The sequence below is a fragment of the Nylanderia fulva genome, unplaced genomic scaffold (assembly GCF_048542155.1).
Source record: "Nylanderia fulva isolate GAGA-0341 unplaced genomic scaffold, ASM4854215v1 Scaffold18, whole genome shotgun sequence".
NCBI lineage: Eukaryota > Metazoa > Arthropoda > Insecta > Hymenoptera > Formicidae > Nylanderia > Nylanderia fulva.
The window spans coordinates 3,583,062-3,601,197 of NW_028190055.1; the positions used below are offsets into that span (position 1 = coordinate 3,583,062).

At 39.2% G+C, this 18,136-nt stretch overlaps 1 long non-coding RNA gene across 1 annotated transcript in view; it reads right to left on the bottom strand.

The window, feature by feature from the left end:
• The window catches only part of LOC146723641 (uncharacterized), a 124,851-nt gene that overhangs the window by 75,696 nt on the left and 31,019 nt on the right, over positions 1-18,136 (bottom strand). The window contains exon 4 of the long non-coding RNA XR_014924478.1: positions 2,749-2,843. This is a non-coding gene — a long non-coding RNA (uncharacterized LOC146723641). The remainder of the gene's footprint in view (positions 1-2,748; positions 2,844-18,136) is intronic.

Sequence of the window (18,136 nt, forward strand, 5' to 3'; positions counted from 1 at the left end):
AGAGAGAGAGAAGTAAAGGTACCATTTCATGTGCAGCATGCTGCCGCAGCAGTTTGTTGCTATTGAAGTTCAATTGAACGCACAGCAAAGGCAGCAAAGCAGAAGAACACGCAACTATAGTTGATTCTAATTATTATTATTATATTAGTAATTAGTATAATAATGGATTTTAAAAATAAAATAGAGATTTATTATAAGTTATTATGAGAATATAAAAGCAAAAATCGTAATTTTAACCTTGAAATAATAAGAGGACAAAGATATATGCTCTAATAAATTTTGATCACGTGACTGATTTGCTGCTGCGTATGAAAAGGCACCTTAATTCCTCGGTATAATACTGCGTCAGCAGCAGCAACACAGCGGCCATAGGTTTCCCGGGAGAACAGATACGTATGCTAATGCAACGCGATGCTCGTTATAATAATCTACAAGTCGAATGCGCGCGGATCCTCGCAGGTTGCCGGCTACGGTGACGTTGCGTCGTTATCTCGGGCGCGCGATCACTGCCAATGGGGGAGAGGGAGTGTGAGGACCCTACGTAAGCCGGTTATCTAAATACCGTAAATAACAACACTCCCCCTCCCATCGTCCTTCTTTGGCGTAGAAGAGAGGCGACCGTATGTATCATCCCTTTTCGCGCCTCCCTTGTTTCATGACATCCCTTTCTCCGTCGAGCCTGCGACGCGAATGAAGGACTCTCGCTCGAATAACATTAGTATGAAGAGAATGCAATATATTTATCCACTGAAAAAAAAAATTATTGAATTCGAATAAATGTTTATTTCAATTTATCGTCTAATAAATCATTTATTTGAGACTAATAATATTGATTTGATGTGAAAAATATTTATTTGATATAAAAAAATCCTTTTCAAAACAGATAATATTTATTTGTTTCAAATAAATGATTGATTGAACAGTATTGAAATAAATATTTGTTAATTTAATAATTTTTTCGCGCCTCCCTTGTTTCATGACATCCCTTTCTCCGTCGAGCCTGCGACGCGAATGAAGGACTCTCGCTCGAATAACATTAGTATGAAGAGAATGCAATATATTTATCCACTGAAAAAAAAAATTATTGAATTCGAATAAATGTTTATTTCAATTTATCGTCTAATAAATCATTTATTTGAGACTAATAATATTGATTTGATGTGAAAAATATTTATTTGATATAAAAAAATCCTTTTCAAAACAGATAATATTTATTTGTTTCAAATAAATGATTGATTGAACAGTATTGAAATAAATATTTGTTAATTTAATAATTTTTTTTTCTCAAAAATTACGAAAAATTAAAATTGACAATTTCATGATATGTCAAAAAAATTAATGCTTGATAAAAACCGGTTTTTTTTTTCTTCATTTATTTTCAAAATCAAAATCTCGAGAAAAAAGGGCTAAAGTGTAAATTACGGTTAAAGTTAATTGATGTTGGTCGGAGAGCAGACACGCGGGGGACAAGTTTCTTACAGCGTGTGCTGTGGTTGTGACAATTAATAACTATCTCCGTCGGTGGTTGTAACGTTTCGCCGGCATCGAGAAGCCGAGCGGCTGTCAAAGGCACCAGCCAATAGATAAATGAATGCATCGTGACGAGCAGCATTTCCCGCTCGGTCTGTCGTGAAAACGGTCGGGTCCCTCTCTCTCTCTCTCTCTCTCCCCTTTCAAGGCCGATCGTTAGATGTTATCGTCAAAAACGTTATCGTCATCTCGTAAATAATCTTTAATCTCTCTCCGAGCACCCCTTCTCTCCAACCCCCATCCGTCCGACTTCTCGTCAACCCTAAAATGACGCTACCTCGTCGTTTATGGACGCGACAACACGGGAGAAGAAGATGCTATCTCCGGATTATTTTCTGGATAAACGGACACGGAATCTCCGTTTAGTTAGCACGTGCGAAGCGACGACGTCAGTTCGCACGTTACGTCCATCGACGCGCTACTAACATTGTCGACGTTCCTAACAAAAGCAAATACGAAACGAATGTGGTCGCCCTTAACGCATAAAATGCATATCGATCCACCCTTTGACGTCGTTCTCGGAATGTACGACATCGTTATCGAGGATTATCCTTTACGCGGCTCAACGATGCCGTTACTGCGAAGCGCTAAAAGCGAACGAGGAGAGTAACACCGTGGAGGGAAAAAAGGCGCATTCTGATCGTACCTCGTGCTCGGCTGGAGAGTACGCGCTATTCGTATATATATATATATATATATATTGTATAGAAAACGATTAGAAAAGCAGCGTACTTAGATAGGTAACATATATATATATGTTACCTGTCTAAGTACGCTGCTTTTCTAATCGTTTTCTATACAATATATATCCAGAAATAAAATTAAGATACACACTCGAAGAGTTTTTTAGTTCTTATTTTTTAGAGAAAGTGAATTTTTTATATAAACTAGTTTTTAAAAAATTGCGATGTGATAAATAAAAATTTGCGAGATAACGTTTGTCTTTTAATTGCATAATCGAGACAGTATTAAAAGGGGAAGAAAAGGTTAAAGGTTCTTATTCTTCCGATATTTTGATATAATTTGCAGTGACGCAACGCAGAGAAAACATCCCTTGAAACGTGTCGATAATATTGCATGATATTGCGCATTAAATAAATACGATAAATCAACGAGACGGTTATATAATTGAATTTCAGCATGTAATGTGAAAAAGGGGTATGAAGAGGGAATGTCACCTACTGTCAATAACCCTAAGGTAAATTTGACATTACTTACCCTCATGTTGTCTCGTCGCTCTTTATTGGCATCCCACGCATTTCACGCAGCATTTGCAGGAAAAGTTGATTGACGTATCTCTTCCTTATTGTTATCTATAACAAAAATACATAACAAATCGTTACACATTACATTGATCACCGACTAAATTGCATTTTAAGCAGTTTTATTAGATATAGCACATTAAAAATTTCTAATTATTATTTGACGAAGTAATTTCTATGTCCTCATAATTTTGTATCTCATTTGCTTGGGCCCAATTAAGTCTACTATAATTTCGTCACACCGGAAACGGAAATAGAAAAAAAATTCTTGACGCTCATCTCTCCTCGCATCCACCATCTTCGATTAAGTTTCGGAGGACTAGGGAGGGATGAAAACGATAAACTTTATTTTATAGCTGAGACGGGGGAGCGGCTTTCGGGATCTTAAAGGTAGAATATGTTTCGTATCATCATAGGGGATTCACCGCCACCTCCTTCCTATCCATAACGCTTCCGCCCGCCCGGCAGCCATTTTGAATACATTCTCACCCGAGGAGAGTTATCTGCGAAGCGTTTCGATTTTCCATTTAAAGTATCTTATATGTACACGTTCTCCCGGGAAGAGGATGCGCAGAAGCATCGAGAATAAACGGAGTAGAAGCAGATGTCTGAAAATATTAGCTCAATTGATGTTATTTCATTGTCATCCTCGTTTTTTTCTCTATGTATATTGAAAAAAAAAATATTCTACATCTTCTCTATATATTCCAACTCCACGTGAATTTCGAATATACCATATTTTGAATTGTAAAGGAGACGCGACGACTTGGCTCATGTCTGGCGATAAATCGTATTATCGATCGCGAAGAAACGTGTATTAATGTCATCAAGCTTGAACGGCTGCTTTCGCATTCAGATCTCGACGACACTGAGTAACACACCCGGACGAGGGATAACTTTTTTCGATCTTCCCGAGCGCGAGGAAGAGAGAGAGAGAGGGTGCTGATGGGTGATTGAGAAGGATAGAAGAAGGTGGTCGCTAGTATTGGCTCGCTAGTGGCGTATGCTTATTTTAATTGAAACAGTCGAACACCGCCACCACCTTGTGGCCCCCTTCCATCGCCATGTCTCTTTTCGCGTTCCATCCCCCGTCCCACTCTTCCCACCCCTGTCCTCTCCTCCGCAGAAGGCGACGAATTCTCCCTCTACTCTCTGGCGGCGCCCCTGCCGCGTTAAAACGACCTACCGCCGCGCTCACCCGGAGGATATTGTTTCAAACGAATATGCAAATCATGAGCCAACCCAGAACGTGGTCCGCTGTAATTTCTATTGCTTCCACCTAGCGGGCGACACAAATAGATATCCTTAACGCTCCCCAGATCTAAAGGAGAAACGTGCACCGAATGTGCTCTCCACGCGCGCGAGAGGATCCAGGGAGCTTCCCTCTATCTCTATCTCTCTCTCTCTCTCTATCAGTTGCGTACTAGAATTTCCGCGGACGCGCGCGGCGGGGAAAGAGCGAAAGCAATTCTGCTCAAAGATTACCATTAAGGGTGTAAACAATTTTCATTAAGCCCGGCATCGCGTATCCTCACTATTTGCAACCCGCTGTTCGACTTTATCAGTAAACTTCAGGCTAAATCGACTGCACGAGTTGCAAAGTTAAAAATTTACACTCCACCCTGCCCACGTATCGCTCGGGGAGAATGTGTGAATTTCTCTTTCATGTATATTAACGGATATAATATTGCGTAACATTGCAATATTTTTTAAAATTCGATATTGTAAATTGGATTCTGGGCCTCGCGACTCGAGAGACGAAAGAAAATAATAGATAATCATCTTACAAAAGATGAAAGATATAAATAAATGAATATAGAAATATATGTTTAAATTACGAATTTATAATAATCAAAACTACTGCGTTAAATGTGTCTGACAAATTCAGAAAATTCTCAAACTACGTCACGAGAAGTTTCATGTCTACGACGAGTAGTCTAGTATTTACGTATCGATTCTTGTGGGTGGCGAGATAGATTGCAAAAGTTGTGGAAAGCGTATCTCAACACATAGAACGTCGCTATAGGTAGAGCTTCTAAATATCTGAGAGAGAACGAGAGAAAAAGAGAAAAAGAGAGAAAGAGGAGAGAAAAGAACGGAACAGTGGAACAAATATCCATAGTTTTCAAACCTAGAAGTAAAACTTATTTCCTCTTATGCGTAAATCGATATATGCAACACATGTGCAATGGTTTAATATAATTCTGCTAAATTTCTAAAATAGAAATTAAAAAGAAGAAGAGAAACGTAAGAAAAGTAGAATTTATATTTATATAAAAATAAAAATGTTGAAATAATATAAAAAGATACTTCACAGCAATCGTACTAACGACAATTCAATTACTGGTTTCGAGAAAAATTCGCAGCACGGCGACATGGGAATATAAACGGACGTGCTTTTGAAAATCAGATTCACTCAGCTAAGAAGGAAACGAGAGATCGATGTCCTCCAACCAGTCCGGGGACGGTAACCTTCCCCAGCACCGAAGCTCGGTTAACTAAGTGAGAGAGTGACCCGTACTTTGTTCCCTCGCGCCGGCAGGAATATATTGATAGTCAGCTCAAAACTCCATTAGGGCCGGCCAAGTATTCTCTCGTAAATACGAAAATGCTATCCCATTATTTACTGGTTAATTGGATTAATGAGACTCGTTATTCCGTAGAGGGCCGTGACTCGCGACCCACTCCGGAGTCTCCGTCGTAAGAGGGAGGAGGGTTTTAGGAGGGATAGGTCACCCCGGCGGTAGGGTCACACAGAGTGTAGACGAAGGATGAGGGTAGAGAATAAAGGGTAAGACCGCCACGTGGACAAATATGTCCCGACACATCGTCGACGCACGCGCGCACCGACGACGTTTCGCTACATAATCACTCTAGACTTTCTTGCTGTCGCCAGATCGATTCTCGATTTAAGTCCACTAGAATTTTGTCTGCGACGTTTATCACTCGGGAGCAAGATTTTCAAGATTATTGCAAAATTATCCATCTCTCTAATTTACCGCAGAAATGTTGAAGAGTAGAGACTTGATAAGAAATTGTAAAATCTTACGCAATTTATCCATGTAAAATTCTGGGAATAAAAAAAGTACTGATACAATACGAATTGACAAGAAGAAAGCTTCGAAATATAAAGCTACAAATTACCCATCTCCCTAATTTGCCGCAAAAATGAAGAATACTTTAAGAGACTTGATAAGAAATTGTAAAATCTTACGCAATTTATGCATCTAAAATTCTGGGAATAAAAAAAGTACTGATACAATACGAATTGACAAGAAGAAAGCTTCGAAATATAAAGCTACAAATTACCCATCTCCCTAATTTGCCGCAGAAATGTTGAAGAGTACTTTAAGAAACTTGATAAGAAATTGTAAAATCTTACGCAATTTATCCATCTAAAATTCTGCGAATAAAAAAAGGGATACAATACGAATTGACAAGAAGAAAGCTTCGAAATATAAAGCTACAAATTACCCATCTCTCTAATTTGCCGCAGAAATTGAAGAATACCTTAAGAGACTTGATAAGAAATTGTAAAATCTTACGCAATTTATGCATCTAAAATTCTGGCAATAAAAAAAGTACTGATACAATACGAATTGACAAGAAGAAAGCTTCGAAATATAAAGCTACAAATTACCCATCTCCCTAATTTGCCGCAGAAATGTTGAAGAGTACCTTAAGAGACTTGATAAGAAATTGTAAAATCTTACGCAATTTATCCATCTAAAATTCTGCGAATAAAAAAAGTACTGATACAATACGAATTGACAAGAAGAAAGCTTCGAAATATAAAGCTACACATCTCTGTGGGATAAATATTAAATTTGATGAAATAAATGATATCTCGCTCGCATTAAAAAGCTTCCCTCGTCAGCTTCGCTCGCTTCCGCTGTTTCGACTCACCGCACCGTCGCGTTAAGGGCTTCAGCGACAATTAATTATTCCTAATGCCTCCACAAAGTTCGCGGCGCCTCGCGCCAGTTTCGATTATTCGCGTGTTATTGGAACGATAAATCAAAGATTCTCTGAGAAAAGCTGAAACATCAAACTCGAATTCCGCGGTAGGGATACACTTTTGAAATGGCAAGCTGACTTCATTAATCAAGCCGCACGGTCGTGTCAAGGGCGTCGCGCTGGATGCCGTATTATATGGAATAAAATTAATGAGATACACAGAAATACACTCCAGTTCCGGCTGAATGCCGCACGCGCGAGACCTCTCGCAGAACGAGACTCTCTTAAACCCGGACTTGTACATATCGTTCAAGTGCTCTCGCACTGAATTAGACATCTTCGGCTATACGTGTGTATGATCGTGATTCGAGACAGAATAAAATAAATAACTTGCAAAATGTCTTTAGACGAGACATACAGAAAAATCGATATAAGTCGAGTGAGCTGGAGACTTTGTTCAATTTTTTTTATCGAGGGGCAAACATAAATAAGAAAAATTATTTTTATTCAACCTAGTCATTTTTCGTCGATGTAAAATATTCTTAAAGCGTGCACTTTAATTAATTTCTGAAAAAAGTAATCAGAAATATAAAATGCACACGACAATGCCAGTTGTTCCTTTCTAAAATTGTTTTCAGAGCGTCAAGTTATGTATATACACCTTATCTCTCTCTCTCTCTCTCCCTCTGTATATATTTATATTAATTTTGCATCTATTTATTTAAAACGCTACTATCAAGTTCTTCTTAACCACATCTATTATATTTTCCCACATTTCTCATTAGCGTATTATAAGTAAAGTTTTCTGACAAAACCAGAAAGACAGTTCCTCTCCCTCGCTGTTACATATGCATATGTATACGCTGTCCAACGCAATTTCGAATACGCCAAACTAGTCGCGAAGCTCGCGCTAGTCGGAACGCGAGAACGTCGCCCGAAGGGCGAAAGGATCCGTCCAACTTCCGCCCTTCGCCTTCCCCACCATCTCCGTCATCACGCACGCGACCGTTACCCGCAAGCAAGTAAGACAGAACGAGAAACGTGGACAGCGTGCCCGCCGCTGCCGGGAAAATGTAGCGAGGGAGAGGAAGAAAGAGAAAGAGACAGAGAGAGAGGGAGAGAAGCGGATGAGGAAGGGAGGAAAACGCGGTGAGAAACGCGACGGAGAGAGAGTGGGTTGTAGCAGCCTCTGGTTCCCCAACGGGATAGCCCAAAGGGGGTGTAAAGATGGCGGCCGAGGAGGGAGAGAGAGAGAGAGAGAGAAAGGACGCGCGTCGGTTATGATAAGGCGATGCTTTAATGACAGCGCGTTTCTATGGCAACGGGCGTGTAGGGGCTGGCCGCCGCGACGCCCGGCGTCGGTCAGCTCGGGGGTGGAGAGTGCATTGAGCGGCCAGCCGCCATACTAGTGGACACACAGCCTCGATTCTCAGGGATGAATTTCTCTGTGTATGTGTGTGGGTGTACGTGCGCGTGGGTATGAACGCGCGCGCGCGCGTGTGTGTGCATCTATATATATATATATATATATGTGTATGTATATATACCCGTGCCATTCTCGCTCTCTCCCCCGTTTTACTCTCTACTCTGCCATTCCTCCTCCCTGATGCACACACGCGCGATCGTCCGCTTCTTTCCTCCCGCGTTCGCAGGGGGTATTCCTTCTATTCTATCTGCGCTCTTACATCTACCATTTCCACCTCCGCCTTTGTCTTTCCATAGAGCCGGGGCAAAGCAAAACCGGTAACAATGCAACATTATCCGTCCTTCGGACTCACGAGACATTTTCGAATCTTGAGAATTTTGATCAAGAACAATTGTTTATCTTATTTAGCAGAATAGATTTCTATATAGTTTTTTCTCGTAATAAATACCAGCAGTAGAAACGTGTAATGCGTGTAGAAAGTATCTTTGTTATAAAATATTTGACTCTTATGAGGTTCGATATCATTATAGTAACTTAATTAATTACAAGGAAAAAGTGCGTCATATATTTTTTTGAATAATATATATTTTTTTTAATACATATTGTATATTAAAAACACATTCCCTTTTATTTAACGAAAGAAATGTTTATATCAAAGAATAATTAATCCATAACGATAAGCTATTAATGAAAATAAATTACGAGATTGACAAGTACAATTGTATATATTTAATATTTATTTAAAGCAATTTTTAATTTATCATAAAAATTGCATCTTCTTAAATTCTCTTTAGTAAATAAATCCTTCTCGTTAATAATCGAAAAGCAGTCGTACAGTTTTGCTTCGAGTCTCGCTTGCCAATGCGGCGTCGCGATTTCAATTTACATATTCCAACAACTCAACGTTAAGGCATACGTAAGGATTCCCCAAGTTATTAAGCGGGCTCAGAAGTTTCCCCGTAAAGTTCAAATACCCACAATTAAATGAAGCGTACGACCCCCTGCGTGCGAGAATCTAGAACCTCTTCACCTGCAGAAATTGCTCGAGACACGTTAGCCTTTCAACGGGAACATTTTAGGAGAACATCAAAGAATCTTTAATCGTTCTGCGTGCGATCCCCTTTCACTCGCTAAGTATCCTCGATAAGCTAGTCTCGCCCTCTCTCAGGCTGTGTACGTGTCATTAAAATAGTATATATTTCACCAATACCCTCTACAGTGAACAAATCTGATACTCTTTCACGATATAATTGAACCGTTACAAAATATAGACAGATAATTCTATTTATAATTTGGAAGACACATTAAACATATAAAAATGATTTTGTAACAACTGTTCCATCTATACGGCGCTTCTCTTTAATAAATATCCTCGTGCGAAATCGCTGGGCTGTAATTCGTCATTTCCGAATCCGGTCGAAATCTGCGCGCTCGGCTCAATCCGTTTCGATTTTCCTGCCGCGACATTCGCGGCACAACCGCATGCATCGACCATGGGTATATACGATGGCGCATGCTGCCGAAATAGCCACCGTCGAAAATTCAAAAGCGAATCTCCGCGAACGACGCGGATATACATACATAGGAGTGATAACGGAATTTCGTACTGGAAATTCCGGGCAGAGACAAACCGGGCATCAAGAGTATCCGAAAACACACAAGGGATGTTTAGGGGAACGCAAACACACCGTGTCTCTGCATTATGGATGCAACGGAGTGGACCGCCACCCTAGCTGCACCCCTGCCCACCCCCTGCGATCTCTCCCCCTATCCCAATCCCGCGTTCGTCTTCTCTCTCTCTCTCTCTCTCTCTCTATCCACTTTCCATCCCCGTGTGCACCACGCGAGATGGTTGGTTGGGCTTGCTCCGGGCTTCACCCCCGCTCGCATTTATTTATAATCAAATTCCATGTATACCGGCAACCGGTGCGGTAGCGGTCTGAATTTCTATCCGAATGTGTACACACTCGTCCGCGAGGAGGTAAGCGCGAGCGTGGGCGACACACACACACAAATACACCCACACGAGCGAACGGACACATAGATAAACGCGCGCGAGTTCGAGGGTGAATTCTCCCACCTCCCTCTTTCTCTTTCTCCCCTTTTCGCCCTGTCTCCGTCCCACCTTCTCTCTCTCTCTCTCTCTCTTCTGTCGCGAGAGGCAGCGGGAAGACGCGGATTCGCTCGGCGGTCAATTTAAAAATCAATATTGACCGAGGAGCAGCCAATCCTTTATTTATCGACGCGGATTGTTGGCTGCACGGGAGAGACGCGCCAAGAAGATTGCTGTTCTCCCCTTCTTACCCCTCCTACAGCATCCCCCCAGGTTTCCGCTGCCATGTTGTTCCAAACGCGTCCTGAATAATGCGGTCATCCTCGTTACAATCCCTCTTTAGACCGTCATGTTACAGCCCGCTTCGCCTCGGCAATGAAAGTTGCTTAAGAAAGCGTAAATGGAATAAGAATATTCCTGACGTTTTATATTTTGCGGCAATGTTCGCCGTAGATAGAAATTACATCTGCAAATGATCCTTTCCGAATTATTTAGTTCCTATCATTTTGATAGTCAACGATTTCGAGATATTGGAACAACGAACTTTGGCATTAAAAGCAATATATACGATCAGAAATATAAATCTTTATATTACGATAATGTAAATACAAAACTTTATAATTTACGATCATAATTATAATTAAATCAAAATTCTTCTATACTTTAATCAGAAGAGTATAGTTTATACTGGTTATACTTTTTAATTAACTGTGTGTTAAGACGTTCGACGAAAGAAAAAATGGCGAATTACTAGGAAAGAAAGATGATTACTAGAATGTGTGCGAGAGAGGAAGAAAGAGAATTCGATAATCATTGGTCGTGGTAATCGTTTTCTACGATGAATTACCGAGTTCATTTTTTGGATTGATCGTCCATAATAGTGGGTGTTTGGGATTGTGGGCTGATCAAAGCGGGAGCCAAGGCGGAGTCGGGAAGATGTAAGACTCAGCATCGAGGGTCCGACCCTCAGTATCCCTCCGATTCACCCTTCAGCAAGGTACCCTAACAGACATGATCAAGAAAAATGATATCGCCCGCTCAAAAGCAGATGACTTTTTGCGCAATGGCCGACACGACGTTTCCTTCTTTATCGGACCACCATTTGTTCCGAAGAAAAATATAGCTGCTACCATTATAAGAAAAGCAACTTTGAAATGTATATATATATATAGAGAGAGAGAGAGAGAGAATGTCGGAATTTTATAACAACTTTATATTTTACCAGTGAAAAGTCATCTTTCTATGTTATTCATTCTATTATATTTAGCTTTATTTTAACACGCATAATAGAATTAAATTTATAAGAGAAGGATTTTTTCCATTAGTTTTTCTATTTACAATTCTACAACATAAATTCGATAAAAATACGCAATTTTATTTTATATATATACTCTTGAACTTTTTTAATTATTAATTAAAGCCTTAGTTTTGAAATTAATTGCAATTCAGAGATTGTCGAGTCCCTTAACACTAAAGCAATCGCCATTCTTCTTAATTTGACCGCTGGTATCCCCATTAAAAGGAAAGGCGATGAATCAGGAACACCCTATGTACGCTTCATGGTATTATCAAGATTTATTTCAAACCGTTTACTAGTAATATAAAAATCACTTCGGTATACATCGCATAGAGGAGAACAAATATTTATTTATCTTAGAAATGTCATTTAATTGAAAAAAAAAAGACCGTGATAGAAAATCATTAACAACGAATAACATTATTAATAATTTCCAATAGAACTAATAATAGCAGCAAATTATTTCGTTATCCATTAACAATTACACATTATCACACATTGAAGACAAGCTTATACATTTTTCTCAAAACATGCGTGACATAAACGCGCAACATCAAAAACAACGTGCCATATATTCCGAATTAAACACATACACGTGTGCACGTATTGTATATCATACTATGTTCATTGTCATTTATAATATTGAACTTAACATATGATTTCTGGATTGAAGTATATTGAAGTTAACATATGATTTCTTCTAGCGTCCGCATCAAAAACACGTGCCATATATTCTGAATTATACACATACACGTATGCACGTATTGTATATCATACTATGTTCATTGTCATTTATAATATTGAACTTAACATATGATTTCTGATTGAAGTATATTGAGAGAGAAGTTAACATATGATTTCTGATTGAAGTATATTGAAGTTAACATTTGATTTCTTCTAGCGTCCGCATCACAAAAACACGTGCCATATATTCCGAATTATACACATACACGTATGCACGTATTGTATATCATACTATGTTCATTGTCATTTATAATATTGAACTTAACATATGATTTCTGGATTGAAGTATATTGAAGTTAACATATGATTTCTTCTAACGTCCGCGGCATCGCGCGAATGAAAACATCGAAACTACAAAATCAGCCGCGTCCAAAATCTCCCACCCTATCTATATACCATATGTGCGATATGTCCATCTTGGAGCGCGACGGATACGAGGCGGTCGCCGCGCAAACAGATCAATGCTTCGCGTTCCAATATAAACAGTATTATTGAAACAAAGCGGGAGAGACGCGGAGGTGTAGCTGGATGAAGCCTGGCGCGCGCGTGTGAAGGGGATGAAGTTGGGGCAGGAAGAGGACAAGAGAGGCGGTCGGGCGCTCTCGGGCGAGGACGAAAGCGCGAGGGAGCGAGAGTGAGAGAGAGAGAGAGAAGCGACCCGACGAAGAGGATGAGGGTTGATGTTTCTGCCGTTCCGGGGTTCTGGGTTGCGGGGAATGAACGAGGGGAGAAGAGTTATGTTGCCGCGATATTGTGCTGCGCGGCACGAGCGAACCTCGAGGGGGTGGCTTCCTGTTCCACCACCCTCTTCTACCTCCGGCCAGGGTTCCCTAGCCGGATTCTACGCCGCGCCATCTCGTCGTATCCTCCTGTTACCCTCCCCCTCCCTCCGTCAGACTCACGAACCCATCGACTGTCGATTCTGTATTATGTGTCAGGACCCAAACTCCTTGATGCACGTATACCACTCCGCTGCCACCTTACCACCCACCCCATGCTCGCCCCATTTCTTCCAGACCGTCCTTTTCTTATATTCGTCGGTAACTTATAGCGCTGTCGGTGTTTTCTTCAATAACGAAAGAAATGTATTCTCCACCTCGAATTCGTTCACGGCAAAAAACGACTTCCCGCGCGATCAGACACAAAAATTGATGCCGCGGAAAATAATACTCGACGAATACCGAGCAGTGGAAAATCTTATCTCTTGGTACAGTGATATCGACGCTATTTTCTATTTCTTTTTTTTTTTATGCGTGAGCTAATCTTTTACATTTAATTTTTGTAGAAATGTATTTGGGAGGAGAATGTAAAAAGAAAATGTGAAAATAAAAAATAATGCTTAACTAAAAATTAAATGAAATTAATTATAAAGAAAAATTAAATGAAATTATTGTTGTATCAAAATCTCCATTTAAAATGATATTACGTAAAATCGTGATATTAGCTATAGTTAGCAAATATTCTTTTATATTTATTAATGACATTAATTACTGAAAGAGAAAATAATGAGAACATTCAAAACCATATGATATATATTTACGTATCGTATAAAGAAAGGATTCGCACACTTGCAGCACAGATTATACAAAGCGAATAATGTGTATAAGAAAGATATACGCATGATAAAAATCTCTAAAATCAATGATACGTATAACCGCGATCGAGCACTTTAACCGAATTGCTCAATAACGCTTTGCGGTGGATTCGATAACTCGAAACAGTCGAAACAGAGGTTTCCAATTCAGATGGACATTGCGTGCGGCAACTCTTGCCTGATTATTAGCGCTACTACCGTAGCGATGCAGTCAGTCAGGATTGCGGACTGTTCGGCTAGATGGGTAGCTCGCTGGACGCAGTCAGCTTGGTGTGAAATTAGCGCAGATGTCGTGGCAATGGCTCATGCTACAACTTCTCTGTTCATTTTCCACGAGAATGAATCGGGAAGGGGATCTCGTCGAGTCCTACCTTCTACTCTACCCGCTCTAGATTTGCAATTCCTGGCATTAAGCGATCGTTGACCCAATTAATCCACCCGATCTCGTTGATATCCTGCGAGACAACTCTTTGAAGAAATGTAATCCCGCGGTGTTATTCCTGTGTTAATGTCCCCGAAATTTAATAGGCCCTTAAAATGATTCGAGTAAACTCGTGGATTATTTCATTCAGCTCGATGTTCCCGTACGACTGGAAAAATCGCCACATATCGTTTAATTTGACACAAAACGATCTTTTTTTTTTTTCAGGATTTCTTTCGTTCTCTCGCCTTACATACAAAGATACATACAAAGGGGCGAAACAATAGCCGTATTTAGTCGCGAGAAAGGGATTTTTCATTAGGACAACCTAAGCCCCGATGCGAAAGGATTAATAGAAGTTATAAAGTAGAGCCCGAAGAGGTGGAGGAACATTACGTGACCTGACTCCGATCGAGTCTTTCTTCAGGTTATATTGCAGGTTGCCGTCGTTTCTCATTCACCCCCCACGGCTCATGCGCATCACATCTGACCAATAGAATCGCGTGGTCCATCTTTGCTGCTGACCAAACCCCTTGACTCGTACCACTCTTACCCCCGAGATACATTCCCCCGCGAAGAAAAAAAAAGAAACTTTGAGACTGGTCTCTCTTCCCCTCCCTCTACCCCTGCATCTCTGCCGCCCGGCATACCCACGTCGAGTGTGTATTTTCTAGAGGAAACCTCATCAACTCCATCGAAACTCCATTTCTAAGAACGAAATTGGAAAAGACGGAGAAATACGTTCGACTCGACGAACGATATACGTATGTATGTATGTATGTACATACAATCTTGGAAAAATGAGCCATTCTTTTCTTTATTTTTTATCATCGCTTCTAGCTGTTGTTTATCCATTTTCTTCTTCTTTAAATATGTATAAATGCTACGTAATGCAATTATTGTGTTAATTAAATATTTTAAATCCGTCTTTCCGATAAAAACGATTGTATGTCGAAACATCGATGAACACATTTTCATTTCACGACTTGATTATTTGATCGACCCTTTTTTCTAAAACGTAATTTTGCGAATCGAAATAATATCAAGCGTCAAGTAGAAAAAAAATTGCAGGAAATTCTATCAAGCGGACAGCGAATTTGTGGATTAAGTTAATTGAAAAATAAATTAAAAATGATATAATACTATACATATAAAAGGCTGAAATAGATTTAACGAGGTGATTTGTAATCGCGGGTGGAAACCGAGAAACGAAGAATGCGTCTTCACGGGGGAAAACTAGCTTTAACGACTCGACAATTCGCCCTTATCCGCCAATCTGGCCTCAAGCTACCATAGCGCGAGCTTCCTCGCGGAACTGTCTAGTCGGGCGCGTCGAGCATGACTGGAGTGCGACGTGAATAACTTAGTAGCTCAATTCTGCTAATCCAGAGCGCCGACGAGACCTCCCCTCCCGATTCGGTTTTCAACCGGTGCGGCAGCTACATCCCATTCTTCGCCACTCCGCAGTAATATAATATTATCCGAGCATTGTGTGTGTTGTGCCCGACTAATTAGTTGTACTAACGTGCTGCGCGGCCTGATTACATATTCGGCTCGGCTACCCCGAAACTTGCAGAATTGCGAAACGTTTAAAGCTGCAGAATTTCTTGCAAGTCTGATATAATATTATACCTTCTGAGTTTTCACTAAATAATTCTTGCATTTTAAACAGCTATTATACTTGTAATACAGAAAAGATGAGGAAAAATTCCTATATATTTTTGTATCAACAATATCGTCATATCTGTAAGTTATTATATCTAATTTATGTGTAATAATTTATTGTATAAGTATACAATATTATTGTTTTTAATATCTCTTAATTAAATTAATATTATTAATATTATACTTCAACTGCAATAGCATAATAAACTTTGAAATCTCTCATAATTTAAATTTAAAAAATCTAAAAAATATCTTTCTTTCTCTTTGTACAAAGTAAGAATAATTATAATTTCAAAAATGTGCTTATTTATACTTATTAACAATATAATTTTTATATGCAAATAAAATCGATAAAAAGAGGCAAGAATTATTCATAAGTAAATAAATTGACAATTTTAATGAGACTGTTATAATCGATATATAGTTTGTATATCTCTCTGTCTCATATCTATCCGTCACTGCAAGAAAGTAGAATAAATAGCAGAAATTTTGAAAAGAAACATTGAGATTAGATTTCAACGCAAAATAAAAAATCAATCAATAGCACCGACTATCCGAGCAGGTTCCATTTCCATCGACAAATATTTGGTCAAAACTAACATCACGGTACTAACTCGAATCGTTGCAATGTTTCGCTGCTATTTCGAAAAACTTGGAAAGAATTGGATCGCCATGCAATGACAATAACACCCGCCGTGTTATTTTAATTACCAATTCTTTTTTTTGCCGAATATAGCAGATTGATAATAAAAAAAGGATAACAACAATTCTCTTTACAATCCGATTAAATAAGTTTTAATTTTCGAGATATTTTACGTACGACAAGAACTTATACAATCATCGGTCAAATAACTGAAAATATGTAAGATTATTTAAAGGATCCTATCACTTTGACTTTCCACAATAAATATTTTTTTAGATAATATACGCAGCAATTTTGCAAGTCTCCTGTATCAATATATTTTAGAAACGTTCTATTTTATATTTCTTATTCATTAAATTATCAATTAAATTTTACTGAATTTTAAGAGATTTTGAAAATATTTTTTCATAAAATTATCATGTTGTTTTTCGATTATTTTAATAATAATAATCGTTATTATAATATTATTCATTAAAGGGTCTAATGAAAATTGATACGTAAAGTTAAATTGCTCTCTCTCTCTCTGTGTATATATTTGGCGATTTTATGATACCATCGAGTTGATGTTTATACAGTTAGGCATAAAACTTTAGTCCAGACTTCATATGAAAACAACCCCTATGCAATCAGGATGGTAGCAAGTAATAGCCGAGACGGGGATCGAAGAGAGGGGTTATACTCACACCCGATATTTCCCTCTCTCCTTGTTCCATTCGCGCTCTTTTTCACCCTTTGTTCCTCACTCACTCTCTATAGAGCAATTTATCTACATTATACCCTCAGTTGGTTTCACTGTATGTTTTGACAGGAACAGCATTATTAAATGCCCTGGCTATCTGATGATCGACACCCCTAATATACATAATACGCCTCTTCCTTACGCGTGGCCGGTTATACCCTGGTGACTATACGCACCCCTAGAATGTTCAAACGGTCGAAAATGAACGACTCATCGCAAAGAGATAAAAAGTTATACTTTTCCGCGGCGAGAATATGTGAGATTTATACGTTCACGCAAATCCTATTAATTCATTAAATCTTCTCTCGGTGGCTAAAGTTTTCGGAAATTCATAATTAAGTAATAGCATGCATTTAAAATAAAAAAATATGCAACGGAATAACACACTTTTTTCTTACATATAAAAAGTGAACTGTATTCATCATTTACGATTAAGCTAACGGTGTTAACTTTCGGGAAAAGGAGCGATCCAAAGGAGCGAGACGTTTATACTTAAGCCGTGTAAACGACTGTCTTGTCATAATATATCCTTAATGATCTATTGTCGAAATGCAGCGGGGATGTACCATAATTCTCGACACGTTTCCCGTCACGTGGATCAGCCATTTGATGCGTCCTATTGCAATTCAATGGGATTACAAGCGTGCGTACATCGCTAATTTTTCTCATGCTCACTGTCATTCTGTTATCTGTGGATGATCCGGCTTCCATTCGAGCCGCAACATGCCGGCACCCCATAAAAAATGTGGGATTTTAGCTATTCCCATCGAGATAAAAATGAGGCAGATAGATAAGCATTGTTACG